The sequence below is a fragment of the Haliaeetus albicilla genome, chromosome 7, assembly GCF_947461875.1.
Source record: "Haliaeetus albicilla chromosome 7, bHalAlb1.1, whole genome shotgun sequence".
Classification (NCBI taxonomy): Eukaryota; Metazoa; Chordata; class Aves; order Accipitriformes; family Accipitridae; genus Haliaeetus; species Haliaeetus albicilla.
The window spans coordinates 5226701-5242669 of NC_091489.1; the positions used below are offsets into that span (position 1 = coordinate 5226701).

At 47.0% G+C, this 15969-nt stretch overlaps 2 protein-coding genes across 4 annotated transcripts in view; both read left to right on the forward strand.

Moving 5' to 3' along the window:
- FTSJ3 (FtsJ RNA 2'-O-methyltransferase 3) overlaps positions 1-15969 on the forward strand; it is an 801657-nt gene that overhangs the window by 597977 nt on the left and 187711 nt on the right. The gene's annotated exons all lie outside the window — the stretch shown is intronic.
- The window catches only part of ASIC2 (acid sensing ion channel subunit 2), a 514503-nt gene that overhangs the window by 413380 nt on the left and 85154 nt on the right, over positions 1-15969 (forward strand). The window lies entirely within an intron of this gene.

Below are 15969 nucleotides of genomic sequence, written 5' to 3' on the forward strand. Positions count from 1 at the left end.
CATCTCTCCTGTCAGACCTGTGCAATCGCGCGGAATCGCTCAGCTGAGGAAATAGGAGAAATACAGGGGAATTTTTAACCCTTCTTCCCATCCCAAAGGGTGTGTGGCCCCAGGGGGATGCACTGGAGTGGAGGGAGACAGGAGCCCTCCGTGCCGGGGGAAGCAACTGGATCTGCCTTCCCTGCACCAAGTTGCTGCGTGAAGCGGGGGGGGTTTAGTGCCAACTCCCTCCGTCACAGCTCGTCCTTCCTCCTCTGTTTTAAAGCAAAAGAGAGTGACCTCTGTGTCGTCCTTTAGTAAAGGCTGAGGAGCTTCTCCACCTGTGAATCCCTAGTAAAGAGAGATGTTTCTTGGGGAGATGCTGGAAACAACTTCTCCGGGGTCTGGCACGTGTCCGGAGAGCTCGCTGCGGGGGGAGCTCGCTCCCCTGGGGCGTGTGGTCTGGGATCGAGGTACCAAACCCAGGGTTTGGGGTTTGCTGCGAGGGTTGTGAGTTGGGCAGCCCCAGGCATCCCTTTGGGGCTGGGCTACTTGAAGCTTCTGCTTTTCTTCTGAACCGGGAGGAAATAACACCAAGGAGGGGCAAGAAAATTGTGCGGTTTGAACTGGACACAGATATGAAGGAAAGCGGGTGAAAAAGATCAAATGCAAATGGAATAAATGATAGTGTAAAGAGTATTTTGCAGTTTTATACCTGCTCGGATGCTCAAAGAGCATTTTGTGTCTCAAAAGACATGAGTGAGGTAATGCTTTCAGGGTTATATCTTTTATTGGGTAAAAAAAAGCAAAGGAGCAAACCAGACTTGTTTTTGAGCAAACAAGTTCTTCCTTAGATCTGAAACAGAAGAAAAGGCTCGGGATGAGAGAGCTGGTCTCCTTTTATTCTTTCCAGCTCTGTTAGTGCATCTCATACAAGAGATTGCCTTTCCTTTCAACCTCACTTTGTTTATACCATTAGGGTATGGTGGGAATTGTACTTCTGTAACATGAAAAAGCAAAGGGCTACTTGAGAATAAGCACAGCAAAACCAACGTGTGTAGGTAGCGTTGCTTTTTTATTCCCCAGTAGATGTAAACATAGGGGGGGTTGCGCTGATTTGTGGAACTCAGTGTTGCAGGACTAAAATGATCTAGTTGGGCATACTTAGCTTATTGAGGAGCGCTCAGTTTTGACTTATTCTCTTGCCTGTGCAAGGTTAGGTTTTGTTGGCTGTGTGCAGTGTTTTCCAGCTGGATGATGACAATTGTATATGGGCGAGATGGAGTCTGGTACCCCTCGGTCAACGTATCTGGGTTTACTTATTTCCGTAGGCTGGATCTAAAAGCTCCGCTGTTGCACGACGCGACGGTTATGCACGTGCTCGACTGTCGCCTTGACTCAGAGGCTTTGAGAGAAGCAACTCTTCAGCAGTTGGTGTCCTTCAGAAACTTCTTCCAGTTTCTAATATAAAACTGTCAGAACTGGGCAGTTTAATGATTAAAGATGGTATTTGCTCTCCCTTGCAGGAATGGCCCCATCTATCTGTAACTGAGTATCAGGATTAAGTGGACGATTGCTTTGCTCTGCATCGCTTGAATTTGGGTGTTGATTTATTCCACTGAGCTCTCTTTGTTTCCAAAATATTTATCTTGGTTGTCCTGTCCTGTGCTTATTGATTTCTTTTTTTTTTTTTTTTTTTATTTCTGTCTGAGAAAGTTATTAATACATCCCGGGGGTTGGGATTTATGGCCAAATTACCTCATCCTGATTTAATAACTTCCCAAATAAAACTTGTCACCTGTGGCTCTGCCTGGGAAACTGCAGCTCGCGACCTGCCTGTTGCAAGGGGGAGAGATGGGCTTTGCAGGGAGGGATGGCAGGTTTCCGTCTCCATCCTGATTCCACCGCGGTGGAACAAGCCCTGGTGAAGGCTGTGATTTATGGGGCTGCTTCGAAGGCTCTGCAGTCAATACCTGTTAGTGTTTTTTATTTGCTCACCATTTATTTTTTTAAAACATTTTATTTATTCCCAGAACAGGGACTTTATGGGGCAGCAGTTGAATAGAGACCTGGGTGCTGCTTTGCTGCAGGAAAGTGCATTTTTAAAAAAATACTCCTGAATGCTGGGGTGCGGGGGCATTATTTTGCTGTTTCCCCACTAGAAGATCAGCTATGTCCAGTGTGAAGCTGACACTCATCAAACTAAATTAATGAGGCATTTCCAGCGCTAGGTTTGCATCAGGTTTCGTTGTAACTGCAGGCGGGGAGTGCTCTGCCACCAGCCTGGACGGACCGAGGCTGGGAGTAGCTGTAAGCACCGTATTTAGCACCACCATAACTAATTGCATGGTAATTTTGGCGTGTGTGTGTGGTTTTGTTTGTTTGGGGATTTTGCTCACTCAATTACAAACAAACTGCTTTACCCAATTCCTTTTTAGATCCCTATTCTGTTATATTTTTATTTTAATTATTTATTTATTTTTTTTAGCGCCAGTTCCAAACATAACTTAAATCTGGCTCGCTGTTACTATTGCTTTTGGAATGGAAACGGGTTGCGTTTAATTATGCTGATGTGGGGCTGAAGCTTTAAATATGCTCCCGATTTGTACAACTGCCATTTAAGGGAACTACGAGCGGAGCCAGTTGGATTCTGTCTTGCTCATTAAAGCAGCAGTGCCAAGTCCGTGCTCTCCTCACCAGACTGCAGCGGCATGAAGTAATACTGCTAATTTTGTGTTTGTTAGTGTCAGAGAATCCAAGGAGAAATTAGGACTGAACTGTACTAAGTGCCGCCCAAAAAGATGCTTGTTGTGAAGGATGGGCTGGCTCCGACGAGGGGTTTGGGGCGATTTAATGTATGTTTGGGTCAATTGGTCCCTGCGCTGAAGTTAGATATCCTTGTTTGCCTGCAGAGTCGGTTGTTGAGGTGATTGTGACTGCAGTTAGGCTGGGGAATAAAAATTGAGATGAGCTGGCTTGGAGATTGCCACTTAGTTGCTGGACTGTGGATGGGCATCGGGCTGCTGAAGGAGCAGGGCAGGGACCAAGGAGCAGCGCCTGGCTGGTGATGCACTAGCCCTTCCAAAGCAGGTTTGCTCTGGAGAGTTTTAAGAGATCCCAAATAAATCCATGGAGCAAGAAAAGCTGGGCAGCGTGCATGATCTGGGGTCGTGGGCTTCTGCTCTCACCTTGTTTAATTTGGGACCTTAATGCTTGCGGAGAACTGGCTCCTTCGGCAGGCACCAGCAGCTCTGCGGGGCTTTTTATTATCACATCTTTTAGATTTAGGAGTCTGAAATAGGATGTGGCTGGAATGTGGGTGCCTAAATCCTTTTTTTTTTTTTTTTTCCTCCAGCAGATAGTTTAATTTATCTTGTCTCATGGGACTGATAGACCACATCAGCAGAGCACCAGTGGACAGGTGTCGTCTTGGTGCCGGAGCTGAATTTGTAAGGGCTGTTTGCCGTGATGTTTGAGTGGAGGGATGGCAAGGGGTTGGCGGAGAGAGGAGGTGGGTATGGTGCTGGGAGCAGGATGACAGTCCAGGGACTGGGAGGGAATTAAAATGATCGAGCCATCGGTACGGGGAGCTTGGCTTGACAGTGACATGAACTGGTGTGAAGGGGTTACCGTCTTCATCGCTATTTATGGTTCCTTGGAGTTGGAATTAGCCCTTTGATGTGCTAATCTTCATCAGCGTGGCCGTCTGCCAAAGTGCTTTGCACTTCTTGGCATCGGGTGTGGAGAAGGTGTATGTTTTGTTTTGGAAAGGGCTGGTCCTCCTTCCTAGTTCTGGCTTTCAGGAGGTGGATTAGGTCTGGTTGAAATTCAGACCTTCCGTCTCCTGGGACAGTTAGTTTGAATTTATTTTTTTCTAATAGGTATGATATTAGAACTTTTCATGATGTAAAACCTCTGAAAACGTTTTGGTTTGGTGTCATCTTCTTCACTCTTCATCTTCTCCTTAAGTGTAGACCATATAGTTGAAGCAGAACCCTTTGATAATTTTCCATTGGGAAATGGAGATGTTTTGAGAACTCTTCTGTTGCAACATTTTTGGCCAATTCCTACTCAAACAGATTTTAGGTGGAGACATTACTGGTACCTTTCAACGCAGCGTGAGCCAGTATCCTTCCAGACATGAGGAAGATAATACGCAATTGCAACAAAACTGTATTTTTCCACCCTCTATCTTTTGAGCATCTCCTTGAAAGGAAAAAAAAAAATTGACAGATTGAGGAGAGTGTGCAGGATAATGGCAATAAAAGGGGTACGACTGTGGGGATTGATTTATGAGGCAGGACCGAAGTTGCTGTGTGGGTTGTCCAAGCCAAGGGTGGCTGTGAGAGCTGGATGTGGCTCTCTGAGGAGGTAGTCTCTCACGAGGATGTGTTTGGGATGGAGCAGAGAAATTCGGACTGCGAAGATTCAAGGGTGAGGTGGATAGCAGCTTGCCTAACTGGCCGTCTACCGGACACAGGCTATCAAGAACAGGCTGTGTGGAACAATCCATTACTGTCTCGTGGATAAGCAGTTTGGTCCAGCAAAGCTTCTCTGACTTTTGTCTCTTTTCTTTTTTTTTTTTTTTTAATTTGAAAAATGACATTGGGTTTTAAAGGCTGGCAAAAAACTGATCTGAGGAATGCGCCTCGCTGCTGGGTCAGCACTAACGTCTCCGAGCTTCATCAATACGCTGCACCGGGAAGGCCACGGTGAAATTTTTCAAGCTGTTGTGGAGATGTGCCGCCCGGGCTCTTGCCGTGAACTCTTCAGGCTGTGTAGGATGAGGGTGTTCAGGGAGACCTGCTCTGCCTTGCTAATTTAGGAAAAATAAAAAAGGAAGGTTCTTTATATTTTATGCTTTTGCAGCCCCTTGGTCTTTATTTCTGGGTAGCGCTACACTGCAGGTGCTTGGTGTGGAGGATATCTTTGAAGACTAAATGTCTTTCTGGCGTGGGAGGCTGCTCTTGGGTCGCTTTTCCTCTAGGTTTGGCCAGAAACTGGTGTGCAGCAGGAGGAGATCTTTGCATTAGGGCTCCTTGCTGGACTGGTGGAGACTAGATGTGCTATGGATTGTGTGGCTGTAAAGGGAGATAGGGTTGCGACTTCTTGGCCCACTGAATTTGGGAAGAGCAGGGCTGGGTTGTGCTCGTGCTGATACGTGCTCCTGGATCCTTTGCATCGAATGCTTTGCAACCCACTTGATTTGGGTCCAGATGCAAGCAACTGTTTAAACTTTGCATGATTGTAGGTTTTAACAAAATCTGGGCAAGTATTTGGGGCGAAAACTCTTGGGACTGTTATTTCAGGCAGGAAAGAAAAAAAACCTGTTCAGTGGGGATGTGATTCAGCTGAGGTTTTGCCACTACCACTGTGAAACTTCTGAGCTTCTCCCAGTTTCTGGTCCTCTTTTGTCCCTGGGTTGGAGCACAGGACCAAACCCCTTTGCTTGCGTAGGGATGTGCAAATGTGCTGTTTGTCGGGAGGAGGGACGAGTGTGGTTGGGAGAGGGGGATCAGACTGCAGAAACGGAGGAGGGATTTTTAGCAGGACTTCCCCGTGTGTTTTTTTTTCCACGTGCTTCTTTTTTTTTCTTTTTCATTTCTGCCAAAGCCATCAGTCAGGAAACGAAATACCGGTTAGTCGCATGCTAAACATGTAATCATCAACATAGGTTTGTTTTAGTTATATAATAGATTCCAAGTAATTACTTGCCCCCCTACAGCGGAATTAATATAATTAGGGACTTAATTACAGTTACCTACCACTCAGGGATTCTGCAAAGGCTTAATTAATATTTGCAAATTGCTTCAGGATCTGCCAACCATCTACTAATACATACCGAACGCAAAGAATAATAATTCTTGTATTGTTATGTAGGTACCGAAGGAAGCTGGTGTGGGGAGGTTAAATAACTGCAGCAGAAATCCAGGTCTTCTGCAGGGTGGGAGTAAGTCAGCCTTGGGCTCCCTCCTGCCCCCGCACACTTGCGAGATGCTGCGGAGAGTTTGTTTAATGAAAGTGGCTGTGGGGAGCCTGTTATCCTCCGGAGGCTGTTGGAGTTTGCCCTTTACGCTGGATGTAGTTCAGGGTAATGTTATTTATCCTGAAATCCCCGGGCTGGTGGAGCTTGTTCCCGGCTGGAGCGTTATGTGGGGCCGTAAGGGCTTTGCAGCATCCCAGGCTGGCTCCAGTAACAGTCGCTTTTCCCAGCGGGATGGCTGAAATTGGTGCTGGGATGAGCTTTTTCTTTTGGGCTTGCTTTTTTCCATCCTGGCTGCGGGCTTGCTACCTCCTTAGCCGGGATGGAGGAGAACTGCTCGAGTCGGACTGCAGGGTATTACTGCAAATGCATTTATCCCTGGTTAGGTCTAAGCCTGCACGTGGGGCTGTTACTTGCCCGTAAGTTTTGCATCCTGATGCCATCCTAGGGCATGTTTTCCATTCCCTGACCGTGCAGACAGAAACCAACCTGGAGTCGGCACCGGCCGGCAGCCGGGTCCCTGGGCGCGGATGCTGGCTGCAGGGCAGGGCTGGTGCAATGCCCTTATTTCTGATTGCAGGGACAGCGATTGCTGCGTGCACGCGTGGGGCCTGAAGCTGGCTGGGGAAATCCTGCCTGTAGTGGGTTGCCCATGCCTTAAAGAATAAAAATCAAACTTAGAAGACACATGCTGGTCCCGAAAGACTTAAAAGTGCGTAGGCGGGCTGGGCCAGGGTTTAGCAGCGGGGCTATTTTTTCTTCCTTTGCTTTCTTCTGCCCTTTTGCTTGATTGTAATTCTCTTTTTTTTCCCTGCATTTCTGGTCTGTCTCACCTTCTTTGCAGTTTTCACTACTTCTTTCACCCTTCCATAATTTCCTTTCCTTTTTCCACTCCTCTCTCTCTGCTACTCTGTAACCCAGCCAAAAGCCACCCATGAATCTTGATCTGTTTTGGAGTATGCTCTTCTCTACACTTTTCTTCTCTCTTTCTGAAAATGGGGAACCCTGTTGTTGCAAACCTCCGTGATAATGCAGCTGATTCATTTCGCTGTCAGGCAGTTCTGGGAATTTTTCCTCTGTTTTTTTTTTCCTTACCCTGAGTGCTGTAATTTTATGCAGTGGGAGCAGGTATTTGTAATCTGTTTTTGATTGTTCCACTCCCCTCTCCCACAATTTTGTAATTTACTTCTGGAATAAAACAAACTCCAGCAAAACATCTTCCTCAACACCCTTGAGCTTTACATTTTTCAATAATAAAGTGAGAACATAAATTAAGAACTAGAGCTGTTACTAATCTTATGACCACACTCGCTCACATACTGATTTTTGTATGGTATATTAAATCAAGAAGAATGGCCTATTATAATACAATTAGCTGTGATTCACTAGCAGGAATTAGTGTTGTCAGTGTGGGGGGAAAAGTTGCATAATATGATTGGAAAAGACTAAAACCTTTGTGGTTTGGGTTTTTCTCCTTTCCTTTTTGCCTTTTAAAAACACTTCAACAGCTGGAATCAAGGAAACCCGTGATGGGGAATTCACTCCGTATTTTGTAATAAATTTACGTAACGATCAAAAGTGTCTCATTGTGAGCATGTAAATCTTTATAGGCTCCCAACATATGTTACTGACAAAAATAAATAATCTTATCCTGTAGCTTTATTAGACTTAATGCATCAGTGCTTCCCAACCCGCTCTTCTGGAAGGACCCCAATCTGTCTGAGCAGTGGGCAGGAGCAAAAGCATCAGCAACTCGACCTTAGAGCTGTGTTCCTTTAGCTACAAACCTCTTCAAAACCAGTATAGATTTGAGAATTGTAGGGGTTTTTGCAAGCAGTTGGAGAAAGGTGGAAGCTGAGTAGCATCTCTGGCTTGAGGGCTTGCTGGAAACATCTCCTTGTGCAATGCTGTTGGTCTGCTTGGGGCTGCATTTGATTTTTGTGGTCTCTTACAGGACTTGCTGCTTGGGGCTGTGGACCCTGAACTGTGTTTCTTGTGGGAGGATGCTTCAGGGTTCATCCAAAATCATACAGAGTTGGTGCATGAGGTCCTTTAGGGGCTCTGACCTGGACTTGCGCTCCTTAAAGCCTTGTAATTCCAACCAGGAGTCTTTGGCTTTTCTCCATCCAAGTGGCAACGTCAATGAGAGATACTTTGTGTAGATCCTAGGTGTTTTGTCCCTCTTGTTTTTTGAATAGGATGTTTGAAAACTTCCTTCTGCCTGTGCTTGTGAGAGAGAGGAAAACCCCTCTCTTTCCTCACTAACCAGGCGGTGGGAGGTGACATAGTTACATCCAACTCTGCCCAAGGGCAAGCACAGCGGCCGCAACATCCAGGAGATGGGTCTGAAATCACTTGCAAAACCACAAGTGAAATTTAAGTCAGCTTTTCTCACCAGCTCTTTCTCAAGGTGCTGGGAGGGAAGTACCCACTTACTCAGAGATTTAATGGGCTCTGTTATAGGGGTGGCCAGTGAGAAGGGTCTAATGGTCCTTTCCCGTTGCAGTCTAGAAAGCAATGTGGCTTGTGCGTGTGTTTTCACTGTTGTATTTTATTTTTTTTAGAGCTGGGGCCTTGCTGAGCATTAGAAGGAATGCCTTTCCCTCCTCGCTGCCAACACCCCAGGCTGCTTTCTGCTCCCTGCCTGTTCTTCTGCCCTGTGCCTGTCTTGGTCTGCACCTTGTCTTAGGAATTGCCCCTCCATCACCTTCAAGAGCTAAGGGAGAGACCTTTTTGCAGGCAAGGAGGGGAGGAGGGATGGAGATGCTGAGGGTGGTGCTAGGTCCCAAGGCAAGCTGCAGATGTGCTCGCACACCTTCGTGGCTCCATGGGGAATGGGAATGAGCCCTTGAGGCTGCTTCTCCCTGCACAACCCCATGGGAGAGCGCAGGGACACCCGCTCCCATGTCAGCAGCCTGCTCCCCTGGGGCTTGCCTTGTGGGGCTTCAGCACCCTCAGACCTTCCTTCCTTGCTAAATTTAGTAGAAACTACCAAACACGTCTAAAAGTAGTGGAAAACAGGCAAATTTTTTGCTGTACTACAGCAGGAAAGCAGCCTGAAAGGTTCCCTAAAACACACCAATATGTATCATTCAGTTCCCCCAGGCGCATATAACTTTATAACAAATATTTGCAATAGCAATGGATTCTCTAAGGGATTAGTAGTCTTTACCCTCTGTTTTCTTCCCCCAGTGCTTCCACCTCCTGGCATAATGCATGGAAACGTGTGTGCTGCTCATGGTGGGATGTGGGAGCATTGAGGCTGGGACTACGTCTTTGCAGCTGGAGCAGCAGCTTGCAGCGTACCAGTTAAGATAACCAGCTAATTCCCTGCACTGGATGATAGTTAAGCATCTCCTAGTCTCTAAACCAGTTTATGCTCAGTTGAATGCAAAAATGCATTTCTCCCAGAGAGTGTATTTCAACATAAGGTATCATCCTACCTTGAGTTATTCACTGCAAAACAATACTTAAAATATTTACTGCATAAGGTGACAAATCCAGACATTGCATGCACATAATCCCAGCTACCTACACCATCATAAAATCAACACGCTCTGTAATATCAAACACATCAATCATTCTGTTTCTAATAATGTCTGCATCCATATAGTCTCTCTGTCGAAACCTCCTACCAGTCTGGGATGACTTATTGCACCCAGGGCTGCAGCTAGATTCTGCGCTGTGCATTTTATTAGTGGTTATCGACACTCACTCTCATGCATCCACCAACATATTTCAACTGAGCAACCAGCCAAGGATGCATGCAAAGCTGGCTGATGGTTTTCTTCTGAAAAGCGCATTTGCTTTTTTTACCTTTACAGACTTTGCCTCCTTTTCTCTGTCCCTGTGTCGAACATAGCTCCGATTTCCCTTATCCTTTCCCTCCATCCAGGTTTATCAGTCTCCAGATGTGGCTGGAAGCATTAATCTTCCATCCTTCCTGCCCTCTCTGCTCTCACAGCCCTTTTTCCCCCTCCATGCGGGGGTTGGGGACACAAAAGTCCCCAACCTTTTGACAAGATAATGGCCCCTTGCTTTACAGGGGTGGGTTTGTGGTTGTAGGAGGCTATTTCAGTGTCACAGTTTCTGCTTGCTGTTCTCTCCCTAAATAATTAAAATGCAATTGCCAGGCATTAAAAGTATGATCTTCCTGACTCTAAGATCATCTGTTTTCATGGCCCTGGAGGGCAGAGGCTTCATCGTGGCTTTTTTGCCAGGCAAGCAGAGTGCGGAGAGAGACGGGACAGATGGATGCTCCTGTCTTGACTGTTTTTTTTTTTTCACTCCTGCTTGCAAGCTCCCAGCTGCTCCTGGGCTTCGTGTGTGCCCCTGAGTTGGCACAGCCTTTGGAGAAGGCTCCGTTCTTGGTGCTTTGCATCGCTCCAGGTGACTTTCCCTGGTCGTCTCTCTTCTTTCCATCACCTCCTTGCTGCTCTTGTCGCATTTTCCATTGCCCTGTTCCCATTGCCATCCCCAGTTTTTGGCTGCCGGTCAACTCTTGAGCATCTGGCTGTGCTGCCGCTTGGTTGCCTGAGCCCAACCCACATTGCCCTGTTGGTTGAGCAGTATTTTCCGCATAATATTGAACACAAACCTTTTTGTGTTTTAAACATCCTTCTTAAATCGTGGGGGCCAGAACTGCACACAGTATTGCCTCACCTCGAATGGTGTCTGCAGTTCTGGGCCCCACCGTTGAAGAAGGATGCTCAGGTCCTCGAACGGGTCCAGAGGAGAGCAACCCAGCTGGTAAAGGGCTGGCAGGCATGTCCTGGGAGGAGTAGCTGAGGGCTTTGGGCTTGTCTGGTTTGGAGAAAAGGAGGCTGAGGGGTGACCGCATGGCTCTGTACAGCTCCCTGGGGAGGGGACGTGGAGAGGGAGGTGCTGAGCTCTTCTCCCTGGGATCCAGTGATAGGACGCCTGGGAATGGTTCAGAGCTGCACCAGGGGAGGTTTACACTGGACATTAGGAAGCATTTCTTTACCAAGAGTGTGCTCAAACCCTGGAACAGGCTTCCTCGAGAGGTGGTCGATGTCCCGAGCCTGTCAGAGTTTAAGAGGCATTTGGACAATGCCCTTAACAACATGCTTTACCTTGGTCAGCCCCAAAGTGGTCAGGCAGGTGGACTAGATGATCATTGTTGGTCCCTTCCAACTGAGATAGTCTATTCTGTTCTGTTCTATTCTGTCCTATTTTTTGACTGTTACCATGCTCTAGGAAGTTTCTGCTTTTGATTTTTCCAAGCAATGGACAATGCATCATCACTTTATTGCTTGTGTCGATTCACCTGGCTTAACTTTTTTGTGTTAAATTAATTGTGCTAAATTAAACGCATGTGCTGATGTGTCCAAGGCACTCACATAGGCAAGCCATTGGAGGCAGGTATAAACATGTTCTTGGCTGGGTACGGAGATGCAATAAAATCATTAGTGTCCCATGACGGCGTGACTTGCTGCTTCGACAAGCTTCATCTCAACTCCTGGTGTTTCTCTGTGTTGGCTGCTGGGGATTTATAGCTGCAGGATGTGCAAGTGTTTGGTAACCCACATATTTTTGTATTCGCATAAATATCTCCTCCTTTTCAAAAGACCTTTTGCTCATCAAGTCACATTGTTCACTTTCAACTTTGGACAAGAGGGTATTTCTTTTCACCAGAATTTGATCCAGTGCCCTGCTACTGCCACTGAATTAAACCATCATTATTAGTTAATTGGTTGGCAATATGGTGAAATTACAGGTCCCTTTTCCCTACCACATCTCACCCTTCCCAAGGTTGGGGAGGTTATATTTAGAGTGACTCCTGGATTCGAGATATGCCACCTCTTTGGAGAGATGATACCTACGTGGGAAGGAGATAGATCAATATAAATCACAGGGTTTGTAGCTTTACACAGGCTGGTATGCTGGGTAGAAGCAAATCCGTTGCAGTTTCTGTATGTCAGCACAGGAGAGGATGTTGTTACATGTGAAGATGTACCAAATGGTTTAGCAGGAATGAATCCTGATAGTTGGCTGAAGATTAATAAAAATATCATTTTAAGAAGGTTAAAGATTTTCTTAGGTATTTGTGTTTTGTCTTCTGTCTTAGGCATTGCTAGAGATGAGATTTCCAAGCTATCCTTTATGAACATAAGGATTAAGCACTTAAATTAAAAAAACATCTATCCCAAAATAGAAGTTTTCATGGGTGTCCTTAGTGCTGGCCTTTAAACATCAAGTACGGTGGGATTCCACAGTTTGAGGATTTGGCTGGGTGGAATGAAAGCCCAGGGTGATTTTGATGTTTGTACGTGGTGTTAATGATATGGTCACCTTAAAAAAGGTTACTGGCTTTAGGGCTGGAGATGAGGAATGTGGGAGTTAGTAGGAAGTCTTTGATTCTTTTTCACATCCCAATAGGATCTGCCAAGGTGATTTATTTTTTGCCTCACACAAAGAGAAGCAATGTGGGTTTGATCAGCTGCTCTGATCTGTTACGACAACTGTCCTGGTGCTGGAGACATCTGGGGAGGTTTGCAGACGGTCAGACGAGACGAACAGAAAGATGCCAAGTGCTGGGGAAGAGCTTTGAGTTTGTGGTAGGTGGGCGGTGGGATTTGCGCTATCCAAACATTAAAAATAGCGCATGATGCACTCCTCTGCATTTCGTAGCCTGGCTGAGTCATCGCTCTACCTTTTCATTAGCATTGTGGGCACTGCTGTTTTGGGGATCTTCCTTGTTGGCTTGTCATCCTGTCTTGGGTGGTGATTGCCTCTCGGGGAAGGTGCTGGTGGGATGTGCCCGAGTTCCCACGCTGCTGAGTGCGCTCCCGGAGCGAGTGATGGAGAGGAGACTCGGTAAAGGGGGAGGATTTTCCTATACAGCACCCTACGCAATGATAACTGTTCATATACACATATAAGGGAAATGGAAAACAACCCCCTGCTTCAAAGAGCAAATTAAACTTTTTGTGATGAGGAAGAAAAGAGAGAGGCGTCCCTACAGAAAGTCTGTCATCTCATCCTAACAAACATGCTAGGGTAAGGGGGCTGGGGATCCTCTCTAACCTCCGAAAGCGGGCTGGGGCTCCTCCTTGCCTGCATCTCTGTGCTGGCAATTACATTTTGGCTGAGTTCTTGTGAGCCCCATCCTTCCCCACTTGTCTCCTCTTGTCTCTTTTCCCTTCCCTTCCTGTTTCAGCTCATTGCTTAAAACCACAGGTTGACGCAGACGGTTCATGCCGCAGTCCAGACTACCCAGTGTGGGGAGGTGGATATTTATACGGCCTTCTGGAGCTGGGTGTGGAGCTTGTGGTTGCGTAGGGTTAATGGAAATGTTGGATTCGGTAATTATCCTGCTTGGTAGGGAGAAGGTCAGAATTGAGAGCACCGCTGGCTGCTTTGAGATGTCAGAAGAGAATAGTTCATTTGGAAGGGACCTACAATGATCACCCAGTCCATGTTCACCTCGTGAAGCTGATGGAGATCTCAGCCCCGAGCTGTGTCTCCCAGGAGGATGTGAAAGGAGGATGGATTTGGGAAAAAGAGTATATAAGGGGAAGGACAAGAGAAATAAAGCATGGGAGCAACTTTGAAGCACGCAGGTGCCCCTGGGTGACTCTGGGCAGCTTGTGCAAGGGGAGAGGAAAGGAGCTCAAGGGGGTTTTCATCGGTATGATCATCGCAATGCTCAGGGGTTTTGTTGCCTACTAACGCAAAACGTTTAAATGCCTCATTTCTAAGAGGAGAATTTTAAGAGGGTAAAATAAAAGTGCTAGAACGGCTGTTCTTTCTTTTAAATATGTTATTAAGGGCAGCAAGCCTGGCTGCAGAGTTACTGAGAGGGATGCTCTGCAGCGAGGGGTGAGTAGGGGGATGCTCTCCAGGAGGGCAGCTGGAGCTACCAGATGGGTTAAATGAATAAATGGAAAAAACATTAATAAATAGGTATCCTCACTGGGTGACTCTGGAGAAACCAGCCTTTTCGAGCAGCACCAAGATGGTGTGATCTCCTTCTGTACAGCCAGGCACGTGAGCCCAAGCAACTTTTCGTGGAAAATACTGCATTTTGTTTTGGTTCCCCTCTACTTTTTTGAAGCAGTTTTGCTTCTTTGGCCTCTGTTTCCTGCCTGTCTTATTAAAGATGAGCTCTAGTGGAGATGAAGGGAAGACCGAACCATTGGTGCCAACCGCGTGAGCCCTTCTGCTGTGTTAAGACAGGTTATTAGTGGGACTGCTGACATTTTGGTCTTAAAAAGCACAGCGCCGAGAGGGGTGGCAGTGCCGTGGTCAGGTCTTCACCTCTAATTTTCCCATCTGAAGGATCACAGTCTCTTCTCACCTCCCCGCTGACGTTGGATGGACGCACGCCGAGAGTTTTGACTTCTGTCATGGAACAAGGAATAAGTGCAAAAGGGTCTGAGATGCCTCAAAAGAGGTGGTTTCCCAGCAACTAAACAGGAGTGAGAAAAACCCAGACAAAATACTTGATATCTGCCAACCTGTTTGTTTTAGAAGTCGTTCCTGAGACATCAGCGCTTGTTAGTGTTAGTCTGGCGCTTGCTCAGTTTTCATCTTGCTCTCCTCTGGGTTCGGGAAGGCAATGCGCTTTTGATGTTCGACATCAAGAAAACAGGCTCCCGTCTGCTGATTTGGGGATCCCAGCCAGAGCGGGGGGATACAGCCCGCCTGTAGCAAGCTGATTGCGTTATGCACAGAGCTCATCTGCTAATTCATACTTCCTTATCTTTTAAAAATAAAAACCAGTGGCAACTAAGTAATGGGAGGAAGAAAAGCTGGTGTATAATAAGGCTAGAGCTCATCGTGATGAAGACGTGCTGCTGCCTTGGAAGAAGATCAGCAGCGGGCTGGGATACGCCGTGGGTTAGTTTATGCTCTGCCTCTTGAGTGAGTGGTTCGGAAGCTCTGGGTGTCCGTGATGCAGGACTTAGTGCACATTTAGTGCTTGAAAAATTGCCTTATTTAGTAATGCTAGCATGGAAACCCTTGAAGGAGGATGTTTTGCTGTCCTTGTTGCGTAGACTGGCAGGGCGTTGAGGTGCTGACGGTGGGAGGACTTAGTTCAACAGCTGAGCAAAACCCAACTCAAACCATGCAGCAAGCTGGCGCGGTGTTGCAGGCCTGCAAAATCCTGGTTAAACAAACGCTGTAAAACCTGGGCCCTTGAGGGAAGACTCACAAACTTAGCAAAACAAATTACTCGTGATGTGATAGAGCAGGTGAATATTTAGCAGCTCGTGAACTTTAACGAAGGATCAGTGGGAGCTTCGGAGTCTCTCTGGTGGAGGAGCAGGCGGTGGGATTGCAGGCGCTGGCATAAGGGCTTCAGTCCTGGCTTGGGGTGATCGGTTGTAGCTTTGCTCGTGGTTTTCTTTCATTAGCTCTGCCCTGATTTTCTGTTATGCTTCGAGATGGAGGAGCTGGTCTTGGCCTCCACCTCACTCTACAGGCATCCTGCATGTGAGCGTGGGCTCAGAGTCAAACTCCGCGGGGACCACGTTGCAGCAGAGTGACAAGCTGCAGGGAAGGTGGGTGGAAAACTGCTCTAATGTCCTTACCTGCGCTCAAGGACACGCTTCTCCCAAACGTGGGTAGACCAGGCTGTGCTTGGATGGGTGCTGTCTCATGTCCCTCCTGCTTCTCTGCTGCTGGCCGTGGCAGAGGGTGTTTGGGGTAGGTAGGACCCCTGATGTCCAGCATGAAACAGAGCAAAACAAACAGCAACGACTAAGAGAACCTGCAAAAAGAAAGATCTATGTATCAAACAGCAGATAAGATCACACAGTTCCTTAATTTTTTGGCAAAGCTGGTGTAAAGCTCTGGAGTGAGCCTCGCTGGGACACCGTGGCTCCAAAGCAGCAGCTTTACACCAACCCCCCCATGCCTCCTTGTTCGTACAGCAAGGTTACCTTGCCAACATCTGCTTTGCCTCCATGTGTTGGGTTTTTTTCCTCCCAGCACCCAGCTGGGCTCAGATCATGGCTCTTCCGTCTCCCTGCAAGTGCAAC